At 40.7% G+C, this 13,427-nt stretch overlaps 1 long non-coding RNA gene across 1 annotated transcript in view; it reads left to right on the forward strand.

Annotated features, from left to right (window-relative positions):
• Positions 1–13,427, forward strand: part of LOC136794267 (uncharacterized) — a 154,141-nt gene that overhangs the window by 37,841 nt on the left and 102,873 nt on the right. The gene's annotated exons all lie outside the window — the stretch shown is intronic.

The raw sequence follows: 13,427 nt of genomic DNA on the forward strand, positions 1-13,427 counted from the left end.
AAAATAGGTCTTCCCTGGTGGTGCAGTGGTTAAGAATCTGCCTGCCAATGCAGGGGACACAGGTTTGAGCCCTGGTCTGGGAAGATCCCACATGCTGCTGAGCAACTAAGCTCACGTGCCACAACTACTCAGCCTGTGCTCTAGAGCCTGCGAGCCACAACTACTGAGCCTATGTGCCACAACTACTGAAGCCTGTCTGCCTAGAGCCCATGTTCCTCAATAAGAGAAGCCATCTCAATGAGAAGGCCACTCACTATAACGAAGAGTAGCCCCCGCTCGCTGCAACTAGAGAAAGCCCACATGCAGCAATGAAGACCCAATGCAGCCAAAAATAAAAATTAATTAATTAATAAAAAAATAAAGTAAAACAGGATAACAACCTAAGTGTCCATTGGTGGATGAATGGATAAAGATGTGATATAGGACTTCCCTGGTGGCACAGTGGTTGAGAGTCCGCCTGATGATGCAGGGGACGTGGGTTCGTGCCCTGGTCCGGGAAGATCCCACATGCCGTGGAGCGGCTAGGCCCGTGAGCCATGGCCGCTGAGCCTGCGCGTCCTGAGCCTGTGCTCTGCAACGGGAGAGGCCACAACAGTGAGAGGCCCGCATACCGCAAAAAAAAAAAAAAAGATGTGATATATATATATATATATATATATATATATATACATATATATATAAATATACAGATATATAAATATATATTATACGGTATATATAATAGTAGTATTCTATTTTATATATATACATACACACACAGACACACACTACTCAGCTATAAAAAAAAGGAAATCTTGACATTTGCAACAACATGGATGGACCTTGAGGGTATTATGCGAAATGAAATGTCAGAGAAAGAAAAATACTATATGATCTCACTTATATGTAGAACCTAAAAAACAAAACAAATGAAGCCTTAACACCCAATGTGATAGTATTTGAAGTATAGTATTTTGGGAGGTAATTTGATTTAGATGAGGAAGTGAGGGTGGGGCCCTCATGATGGGATTAGTGCCCTTATAAGAAGATGCACCAGAGAACTTCTTCTCTAACTCTCTCCACCAAGTGAGGACACAGGGAGAAGGTGGCCATCTGCAAGCCATGAAGAGAGCCCTCATCAGAACCTGACCATGCTGTCACCCTGATCTTGGATTTCCCAGCCTCCAGAACTGTGAAAAATAAGTTTCTGTTGTTTAAACAACCCAGTCTATGGTATTTGTTATGTCACTCCAAGAAGACTAAGACAGAGGTGAATGTATGAAATAGTTGCATAGGAGAGGGCAAAAGGAATGGATTAGAGAAATTAGAATTGCTAGTTAGCACTAAGGGCCCACTTGAGATTGGAATTGATACATTTCAGTGAGATCTGCCATCCTGAGTGTTTTTCACCACTTACTTTCTCTGTGCAGCTGCAGAGTCACAGATAATTATCTTTTATTGTTCACATAGTAAGGGTTGATGAGAGTAAGACAACTAAGCAGCCCTTACATGTCCAGGCACAGTTTATCTACCTCTATGTTTCCACTTACTTTTCCACAATAAGTGGAAACATAGAGGTAGATAAACATAAGAAGCAGCAAACCATAACCCCAAACTCAGTAGCAGAGAAGTGTCTGTGGTAGATTGAAAACCACAAACAGACTAGATCAGCTGACTTTAAGCCAAGGAGTTTCAATGTGGGGATGTCCTGAATCCAGAAGTGCATGGATAATGGATTGCTTGCTCATTTTCTGTCTCCTGTTTGGCATAGTTAGACTTAATCAGAAATATGTCTAGGATGGAGTCATTGTCAGGTACTGGGACTTTCTAACCATTAACATTAATCCAAGAGTGAATCTTCATATGTATAGTCAATCCTCATTATTCACAGATTTCGTATTTGTGAATTTACCTGCTCACTAGAATTTGTGACCCCAAAATTAATAGTTGTGGTGTTTTCACAATCATTTGTATACATGCACAGAATGGTAAAAAATTTGAGTCCTCTGACGTGCATTCCCAGCTGAGGTCAAACAAAGTGATACACTGCCTTCTTTTTTCAACTCTCATACTGTAAATTAATTAAATAGAACTTTTGTTGGTCTGTTTAGTGCCATGTTTTTTGCATATTTGTGCTTTTTGTTGGTGATTTCACTATTTAATATGGCCCATAAGTATGGTAGTGTTCCTAAGTACAGAAGGCTGGTATGTGCCTTATAGGGAAAATACGTCTGTTGCATAAACTTTGTTTAGGTGTGAGTTATAAGACTGTTGGCCAAGAATTCAGTGCTAATGAATCAGTAATGTTAAATAAGTTGGCTTTAAACAGAAACACACATAAAACAACGTTAAGTATTGATCAGTTGGTGAAAATGTTATGACCAGAGTCTTACAGGAACTTAACACTGTATTTCTCCTGGGAGCAATAGTTCAATATTTGCTAATGCAGTGTTCTTTTATGATTTTATAACACATAACTACCAAGAACAATGAGAATGAGTTGTATCTGCTAGGTCATTCAGTTAATCATATTAAAATTTTCAGAAATACTGCGCTCTTGGTCTATCTCATTTTCCCCATGGGACTCACTCTATCACCTTCTCCCTGTCCTTTATCCTTGTAGATTTCCTATGTGCCCAGTCCTATAGGTACCTTCCTACATCAGTAGGTTTCTTCCTTCTCCCATAAACATTGAATATTTGCACTGCCATCTAGTACTGGAGTCCACATAGGGTTTTTTTGTTTTGTTTTGTTTTGTTTTTGTAGTACGCGGGCCTCTCCTGTTGTGGAGCACAGGCTCGGGACACGCAAGCTCAGCGGCCATGGCTCACGGGCCCAGCTGCTCCGCGGCATGTGGGATCCTCCCGGAGCGGGGCACGAACCCGTATCCTACCCTGCACCGGCAGGTGGACTCTCAACCACTGTGCCACCAGGGAAGCCCCCCATAGGGGTTTTATGACTGTACTCTCTTCTTAATTACCTTTTTAAAAGAAGCCATGAGTGTTTTGTCTCTTCTGCGTTCTTGCCCTTGGGCTTGTCTTGGCTGTCCCTTCCCCTATCCCTGCCCTGTGACTTGTAGAATCCGCTTGCCTCCCTTAGTGGCTTTGGCATGTGTCAGCTTGTCTAGGATGAACAATAGTCTCCAGAATTCCCTTTCTAGTATGTTTCTGGTTAGCATGGGCTACAAGAAGTATTCTGATAGGAGAGTTGAAGGAGTACAACTTTGTAGCTTACACACATTGTCCCAGTTATTCATTCAAACGGTAATCTAGGTTCTGCTGTGAAGGGATTGTGCAGATGTGATTAAAGTCTTTAATTAGTTGACTTTCAGTTAATCAAAATGAAGATTATCCTAGGTATACCTGACTTAATCAGTTGGAAGGCTTCAAAAGAGGGCCTAGGTCTTCCCTGAGAGAGAAATCTGGAACAGCTGCTAAGTCTGTAATTGTCCTCCCTTTCTCCTGGATCTTCCTTTCTGGTTTCTGCCTATAGACAACAAGCTTCACACTGTGCCCATGAGCTCTAACTGCTTGGGATCTTCCTTTTCTGCCTGTCTGTTCTACTGACTTCAGACTTGCTTAGCCAGCCTCCATAATTGCATGAGTCAACTTCTTGTTTAAAAAAAAAAACAAAACTCTTAATATATATGTATATATCTGCTACTGGTTTTACTTCTCTGGTTGGACCCTGATTGATATACTTCCCATGTTGCAGGTTTCCCCTCCTTGTCATCTTCTCTTCCTCTGTAAATATTTCACCTTATTCCTACAGTATAGGATAAATATTCAAACCCTGACTCTTTCACTTTCTAGATGTACAAGTTTAGGGAAGTTACTTGAACTTCCTGAGTCTTAATTCCTTCATCTATAAAATGAGAATGTTACTAGTACATACCTTATAGAATTGTTGTGAGGATTAAATTGGTTAATGTGTGTAAAGCACTTAAAATAGCTAGCATATTGAAACCATCAATAAATATAATTGCTAAAATTATTATTATCTAAAGAATTTTATTTATTCCTCTCACATCCCCAGTACTGTGGAGAACATAAAGGAAGCTGAAGATAGTTCTTTCCATAGGTTATTACAAGATATTGAACATAGTTTCCTGTGCTACATAGTAAATCCTTGTTGTTTATCTATTTTATATATAGTAGTGTGTATCTGTTAATCCCATACTCCTAATTTATTCCTCAGCCTTTCCTTTATGGTAAGCATATGTTTGTTTTTATGTCTGTGAGTCTATTTCTGTTTTGTAAATAAACTAATTTGTATTACTTTTTTAGATTCCACATGTAAGTGATATATAATATTTATCTTTCTCTGTATGACTTACTTAGTATGATAATTTCTAGGTCCATCCATGTTGCTGCAAATGTCAATATCTCATTGTTTTTTTATGGCTGAGTAATCCATTCTTTATCCATTCATCTGTTGATGGACACTTAGGTTGCTTTCATGTCTTGACTGTTGTAAATAGTGCTGCTGTGAACACTGGGGGACATGTATCTTTTCAAATTCGAGTTTTCATTTTTTCTGGATATATGTTCAGGAGTGGGATTGCTGGATCATATGGTAACTCTATTTTTAGGTTTTTAAGGAACTTCCATACTGTTTTTCACAGCAGCTACACTAGTTTACATTCCCACCAACAGTGTAGGAGAGTTCTCTTTCTCCACCCTTCTCCAGCATTTATTATTTGTAGACGTTTTGATGATGGCTATTCTAACCAGTGTGAAGAGATATACCTCATTGTAGTTTTGATTTGCATTGACAGTTCTTTCTCTTTAGACTTTTGTAATGTGCTTGGGAAGAGAAGACAAATGTATGGAGATTTATTTCCTGAACCAAAAATAAAAGAAAAAGATGTAATAGATTGGAGTACATTTATAGGGACCGTGGATATAAGGTGAGATGTGTAGTCCTCTGGGAAAGGGAAGATACTCAATTTCTCTGGTCTTTTTCACCTCTCTTACTTAATTTCTCCCAAGTGGAGAAGTTATTAATCTGGATAGATAGATTTGAGGACTCTGATTGGGTCATGTTTATTGGTAACCTGTCATCAGTGTGCATTACAAGGTCCCATGCATGTGTCCCACGCATGTACTCTCCCTATTCTGCCCCTGCTTCAGAAGTAGTAAGTGGATTATTGGGATGAGCCCTGCTCGCACACTGGCATCAACTTCCTTTTTCCACAGGGTGACTCGTACACGACAAGATCTGTTCACCTGAGCTCTCTTTCTTTTTCTTTTGTATATACTTTATAGATTTCACTTTTTCATTCAGTCTCTGTTCCATGTGGCTTGTAAGACAGTGGTTATATCATGAAATTTGGGTTTGGAGGTTAAGGCGACAGGGAGGCAAACCCAGAACTCTCTACACTGGGATTTTAGGAATAGGTCCATGTAACGAGAAATGGGTGCTTTTTTTGTTTGTCTCTGTCTCTTGCTGTATACGTCCCTTAAGGCTTCACAGGGAGAAGAGGAATATTAACCAAATCTTTCTACCCTCAAAGCCCTGAAGATATATACATAGGATAAAAGCCCCCATGTAGTATGTCATCATCATTTGTAGTTTTTGGCTCCTTTTGGAAAAGTTCAAGTATGCTGAGCTATGTAGCTTTTTTGTAGAAATTATAGGCCTAAATGGCCTCCTTCCCCACATTCAAACCCAAATCTTCAGATTCATTACTCCAAAGAAATAAAAAGCCACACATGCCAGTCCTAAGGGAAATAAATCCAGAGAGAGAAAGAGAAAGAATGTGTTTTGAGGCCTAGGGGTGCAAAATTCAAGACTTCTGGGGACAGGATAAGAGTCCTGAGCCCATGATGACATAAGAATGTGGGAAATTAACTCCAAATTGCTCAACAAATAACATTTCTAGAGGAAAATAGCAGAGAAGGGATGATCCCTTTGGGTGATGTGATCAGAGAAAGTTTTTTGATGGAGATGAAATTTGAACTGGTTTTTTGTTGTTGTTGTTGTTGTTGTTGTTTTCCGGTACACGGGCCTCTCACCGTTGTGGCCTCTCCCATTGTGGAGCACAGGCCGCGGACGCGCAGGCTCAGCAGCCATGGCTCACGGGCCCAGCCACTCCGCGGCATGTGGGATCTTCCCGGACCGGGGCACGAACCCGTGTCCCCTGCATCGGCAGGCGGACTCTCAACCACTGCGCCACCAGGGAAGCCCTGAACTGGGTTTTAAAGAATGAAGAACTTTGATTGATGGAGAGAAGATAGAGAGAATTTTAGGCAAAGGTGATCTATAAATTTAAATTCTACTACCATCATTATTATTTGTCTTAGTTTGTGTATCCTCTAAAACCAAAGCCTAAGGCAACCACTTATTTGGAAGTTGATTCCAAGAAGCACAGTGAGGAAGTGGGCGAAAGTGAGATAGGGTAATGAGGAGAGCCAGTAAGGAGTATGTTAATGAGCCTGTTACCACTGTAGTCAAATGGAGCTCAGTCCATTGGGGATTCTCTGAGAAAATGTATGGAATGTCCTTCAGAACTGTTCCACCAGGGGCCAGGGAAACGAAGGCATTTATCCACTGGTCTCACACTCCCCACTGATTGAGGGTTGTATGTTTAATATTTTAGTTTGTACCTGCTTATAGTTCAGATAGCTCTTGAGGTACCAGAGAAAACCCTCAGAAAGAGGGCTTCAGAATGCAGAAAACCGTCCTAATTCCTTTTTCACCTCACTAAAGTTCCTTAGTTCAATTGGAAGAGCCAGAACTTAGAGTCATTTACTCAACTATAACATATATCAAGCACTTACCCTGTGCCTGGTACTCATCCAGGTGCTGAGTGCTAGCACATCCTACATGCTCTACTCCAGAAACATCCCAAAGCAGTCCTGTTCTCTCCAAATCCATTTCTCTATCAGTAATTTTGGAGCATGGTGGCCATTTAAAATCGTTGCCAAATTGAGACAAAGTGCTGAATCTTTGTAGCCCTTCATTGTGCCACTACCACAGTCCATTTCCATGTCTTTCCCCCCATCACATTTTTGTTCCTGATTTTCCAATTTTGCTTTTTCCATATACCTGTCCAACCAGCCAGATAATTCACTGCTGCGCATGAGCCTACGTATATTTCTAGTTTCGGCCACTTCTCTCTCTGCACCCTAAGTAGATGATTGCCATGGTTAATTTTATGTGTCAGCTTGACTGGGCTAAGGGGTGCCCAGATATCTGGTAAAACTCAGTTTCTGAGTTTGTCTGTGAGGGTGTTTCTGGAAGAGATTAGCATTTGAATCTGTATACTGAGTAAAGAAGGTCACCCTCCCCAGTGTGGGAAGGCATCATCCAATCCACTGAGGGCCTGAATAAAACAAAGAGGTAGAGGAAGTGCCAATTTTCTCTCTCCATTTTAGCTAAGACATTCATCTCCACTGACCCTTGGACGTTTGGTACTCCTAATTCATGGACTTTTGGACTTAGCCTGGGACTTTCACTATCACACCACCTGCCCCCCACCTCCACCTTGCAAATTCTCAGGCCTTAGGACTTGGACTGAATTATGCCACCAGTTTTTCTGGTTCTTCAGCTTGTAAATGGCAGATTGTGGGACTTCTCAGCTCCATAACCATGTGAGCCAATTCCTATAATAATAAATCTCGTCTTATATGTATATCTTATTGGTTCTGTTTTTCTGGAGAACCCTGAGTAATAAAATGATGAAGTGTACAGTCTGAAGCTATGCCCAATGGGAAGATTTATTCTTGTTTCTATCTTTCAGGGTTCTGTGAGTGGAATTGAGTTGTGTCTACCAAATGGTATATTGAAGTCCTGACCCCTGGTGTCTGTGAATGTGACCTTATGTTGAAATAGGGTCTTTGCAGATATAATCATTCAGATGAGCTCATACTGGACTAGGGTGAACCCCAATTCCAGTGACAAGTGTTCTTTCAAGGAGAGGGAGATTTGGAGCCAGACACACAGGGAGGAGAGCCATGTGAAGACACAGAAAGAGACTGGAGTTATGATGCCACAAGTTAAAGAATGCCTGGAATTGCCAGCAACCACCAGAAGCTAGAGGAGGCAAGGAAGGATTCTTTCCTAGATCCTTAGGAGTGTGGATGGCCCTGAGCACACCTTGATTTTGGACTTCTAGCCTCTAGAACTGTGAGAGAATATATTTCTGTTGTTTTAAGCTACCCTGTTTGTGGTACTTTGTTATGGCAGCCCTAGCAAACTAATACACAGATCACTCCTGAGTGGCACTGTGGTGCACTTACAGTCCATTTTCAGCTTGCATCCATCCATCAACCAAACTCAGCTATTTTTCCTCCTGTAGTGTTGATCATTGAAGACCCCCACTACCTACAATGTGACGTAGGTATGAGCTGAGAAAGAGTTGCCGTTACAATAGTGGTAAATTGTGTCGTTCCGGGCCACCTGTTGGTATATTTTTAGTGCCCTCTGGCCCTCCTTGTAACTGATCATAACCGATTCCACTTTCATCTTACAAGTGATTGTAGCTGGGCTGCCTGACCATATGACTTGATGGATCTGACAGAATTCAGCTTAGGATGGGCAGCTCTTACCACATGTTCACTTGATTTCATATAGTCAGATGTCTTTTCACTACCAGGGCCCAGTAGTCTACCAGAAGCTATTTATCACAAATATGTGTATACATATTGGCTGCAGATGGCATGGCCTTGCTCCAGACCTTAGAGTGTCTATGTTGTGATTCTCTATTGTGGCTTCCCTAAACTCCTCCTGTTGTCTTCTCTCATCAGATACATTTAGCAACCTAGGGTCTGCTGGATGATATGGCCCAAGCAGCAGGTCCTACTGCAGGTCCCACTGAAAGCTGGAAGCTTTCCTTGTAGCCCAGTAAATAGGTTGGAGCATCACTCCCAGGTATGGAATATGCTGTCTCCATAACTCAGAGGCCTAGCAAGTTTTATGCTTCCTTTTTATTGCTGGGAGAATCAAGAGGCAGTCATCTGTCCTTTACTTTCAAATGGATGTTCGTTTAGGTCTCAGACCACTTGCCCCTTAAAATCTTCACTGATGTGGAAAGATCACTGTCATAAACGTTTGTGGTGCTGTTGCAGGATTCTTCTTCATAGGGATCCAGCTCATCTTTCAATCAATGGTTTTTAGGCCTGAGAATTGGCTCAGGTTTAGAAACTAGGTAAAGGGTTATGAATTTTCAGGATGGAGTCAATCACCACAATTTTCAATGTTTGATTATATATATTTAGCAAAGTTTTTATTGGTTTCCCACTTCTACCTGTGAATAAAATATTTTATAAGCCAATTTTCATAGAACCCTACACGTCTGGTCCTCCTGACTGCCCTTCCAACATTGCTGATCATTATGGCAATTTCCCACCTTGCTTTTGTCAGTAAGGTGCTACCATCTGGCCCCTGCTATTTCATGATCCTATCATCTTCATTGGCACTAAGGGCTTGGTTCTGTAATAACATCTCCTGGTGTTAGTCACAGCCCAAAGAGAGCAGCCACAACTGAGCTTTTCAGTGATGCTGGTGCCCTTCTCACCAGCACATTTCTTGTTCTTTGGTAAATGGAATGCTCTTTAGGTCCTCCTATAGGACACAGTTGGCTCATGGATTGTTAGGCCTTGAAAAGTACAGTATATTCACTTTTGCATGCTTTGTTTTCTGAGCTTTTTGTCTTCCTCCACTGTCTGCTCCAGCAGATCTAGTATGTATACTTTACGTAGTGTGTGCCGTAAGTTCCTTACAGTTGCCAAGAGCCATCTTAGCAGATATTAGTAACACTTGCTATGGTCTTTGCTAAGGTGTTAAATTCAGTATTATAAGAGAGTACTCTCCTGTCGATAAACTTGCTCTTATCCATCTTTATATTTTATGTCCCTTAATCCAGCAACCAAATTTTTCTGTCCCATGTGTGCTCTCCTGGATCCTACCAGCTCATGTTGTGTTGCCCTGTACTCTTTCAATGTGTATAGTCCCTTTCCCTCTCTTAGCAGGCCCAACAGTTTCTCAGGTGGGAGTTATGCTGACATTGACCCCTAACTAGGGTTTTGTGGCTAAGAGGTAGGTAGGGATAGATCCTGAGAGATAATGTGCTGTCTTTTGAAAATAGATCTCATCTGCAAACAAGGGGGCAGGTTAGCCTTTAACATGAAGAGGTAAAAACATTTACTGGCTCATAGGTTTCATCTAGATTTTGGTGTCCAGGTTCTAAATTGTATTGACCCAGATGTCCCTATCACTAGTCCTAGGGTCCTACTTCTTTTTAATTAAAGCCTTCTATTTGGTGTAGCAGAGCTGCTGGGGTTGGAGTTCAACCATCTATGAAGCTTCATTACCCTTACAACGTTATTAGACTGACCTTAGCTTTTTTCCACCTTTTATCAGGTAATTCAGATCAAATAGTCTACTTCCTTAGGACCATTTCTGGTACCCACCATCTTAGAGTCAGTTTCCTGGAAGCATATCTGAGATGAAGATTTGTGTGGGGCGTTCCCTCAGGAACGAACAACACCTTTAAGGAAGTACAGGAAGCAGAACTCGATAGAGGTAGAAATTCCATTGTGATGAAATTATAACAGAAGTTTCAGATGATCCTTCGGGGAATCTCTGGAGCTGAGACACATCTTTAAAGTTATACACACATTGATGCAGGGGGAACAGGTTTTTATACTTTGCATTAACCAGCCCTAGCAAACTAATACACAGATCACTCCTGAGTGTCATTGTGGTGCACTTACAGTCCATTTTCAGCTTGCATCCATCCATCAACCAAGCTCAGCTGTTTTTCTCCTGTAGTGTTGATCATTGAAGACCCCCACTACCTACAATGTGACGTAGGTATGAGCTGAGAAAGAGTTGCCGTTACAATAGTGGTAAATTGTGTCTTCTGGGCCACCTGTTGGTATATTTTTAGTGCCCTCCGGCCCTCCTTGTAACTGATCATAACCGATTCCACTTTCATCTTACAAGTGATTGTAGCTGGGCTGCCTGACCATATGACTTGATGGATCTGACAGAATTCAGCTTAGGATGTGCTCAAAAACAATGGAGGTTTTGGTGATAAGCAATTAAAAGGACGTTGGCACATCTGTAAGAGACCTAAACCAGAAGCCATCTGGTTCAGCAGAGAGAACCAGCAAAAGAGACATTTAAGAAGAGCCCTCCTGGGGCCAGAACAAACGTCAAAAACTGTCCTCCAAAAATATTCCTGAAAAGGGGCTCCAATTCAATTAGATCAGACTATGGAACAATTTATGCCCCAGAAGATGGTCAAAAATAGAACCATCAGTCAGCAATTAATGGAGTCTAAGAGCTTGGTGTGATGCCAAAGGGGGAATACAGCTAAACAGGAAGATCAGAGAAAGAGAAGAGCTCTGCTGAAACCACTGTCATCCCAGGGTAACTCTGTGCATACCCAAAGCTGTTCCTTCTGAGAAGAAACATCAGAGGTTTGTTACAGGATAGTAGACTTTACTAAAACCGTCTATCCAAGTCATTAAACAAATAAACAATCAAACAACAATAACAAAAACACAAGCTCCAGAGATGGGAGGGGATCCATATCCAGTGTTGCTATAATATATTACTTAAAATGTCCAGTTTCAAGACAAAATTAGGTGACATGCAAAGAAACAGGAAAGTGTGACCCACACAAAGGAAGAAAAAGCAGTCAACAGAAACTGCCTGTGGCCCAAGACAGTAATTTGAATCCACGTGAAAAAGCAGAGGGCTGGTAAAGGTAATCATGTAAATTAAAAAGACAAAATGCATAGTTCTTTTCCTATCTTAACTGATCCAAAAGCAATTATAAAATAAAATATGTACATAATTATACTGTTGGACCTGTAACACATAGAAATGCCATATATTTGCCAGTAACAGCACAGAGAAGGTGCGTGGGAGCAAAGCTGTATTGGAGTAAAGAAGAGACAACAGATGGTAACTTAGATCCACAGGAACAAGTGAAAAGAACCAGAAATGGTAAATAAGAAGGTTAATATAGCAAATTCTATAAATATGTACTTGCTTTTTTCTTTTCTCAGCTCCTTTAATAGACATAAAATGAGTAATTAAACATTAATTAATGTAATGTAATAATTATAACAATGTATATTGTTGGATTCAAAACACATATATGTACTATTTATAATAATAACACCAAAATTGGGGAAGAGAGAATAAATGTGTATAAGAATAACATTTCTATATCACACTGCAATTAAATTAGTATAAATCTGAAGTCGATTCTGATTATGATATATATGATAAGCCCTAGAGCAACCACTAAGAAATAAATTTTTTAAAAAGTGAAAAAGATAATTAAAGACAGCCATGTGAAGATGGTTGCAGAGACTGGAGTGGTAAAGCTACATACCACGGAATGCCAAGGATTGCCAGCAACCAGGGAAGCTAGGAAGAGGCAAGAAAAGGCTTCCTCAGACTTCAGAGGGACTGTGGGCCTGCCAGCACCCTGATTTTGGACTTCCAGCCTCCCAAACTGTAAGAGAATAAATTTCTGTTGTTTTAAGCCACCGAATTTGTGGTAATTTGTGATAGCAGCCCTAGGAAGCTACTATAGACATCTAGAACTGTTGTTGAATGTTTTTGGAAATGGATGTTGGCATATGAGTTTTCCTAAAAATTTAGAAAGTAATGTCTAGGAAAAAAAATGCATTGTTATGGATTGAATTGTGCCCCCCATGTGTTTGAATTCTAACCCCCAGGACCTCAGAATGTTACCTTACTTGGAAATAGGGTCATTGCAGATGTAATCAGTTACATAAAAAGAGGTTATGTGGAAGTAGGTGGACCTAGTCTAATCCAATATGACTGGTATCCTTAAAAAAGGGAAAACGTGGACACAAACTTGAATATGGAGAGAACACCATTTGAAAACTGGAGTTATACTGCCACAAGCAAGCAGAAGCTAGAGAAGAGACCTGGAACTGACCCTTCCCCAGTGCCTTTAGAGGGAACATAACACCCTGATTACGGCCTCCTAAACTCCAGAACTGTGAGATAATATGTTTCTGTTGTTTAAGCCACTCAGTTTATGAGTACTTTGTTATGGAAGCCCTCACAAACCAATACACCCACAATGCTATTTCTGAGCCATAACAACTGTTAATTTTTTGGTTTATCTCCTTTCAGTTTCATCTCTATAAAACTGTAGATCCACATTTACTTATATATAGATATGTACATGTAACCTCCATCCAAATTATCAGAGGCAGGTTCCTCTTAATAAAATTATCCAAAACTTGGAAATCAAGGCAGAAAGATTATTGGGTGGCCTTCCAAACTCCAGCTGGAGACTGTCTAACAAGCTGGTCTGAGCCACTCTAAAGGGAGGTAATTTGGACTTACTATTTCCCATTGATTAAGGCCCAGTCTCTATTAAGTTACATATTAACTGGAGAAGATCAGTAAGGCACATACATTACTTTTTTTCTGGTAGAGACTCAAAT

Source organism: Kogia breviceps, chromosome 5 (assembly GCF_026419965.1).
Source record: "Kogia breviceps isolate mKogBre1 chromosome 5, mKogBre1 haplotype 1, whole genome shotgun sequence".
NCBI classification, from domain to species: Eukaryota; Metazoa; Chordata; class Mammalia; order Artiodactyla; family Physeteridae; genus Kogia; species Kogia breviceps.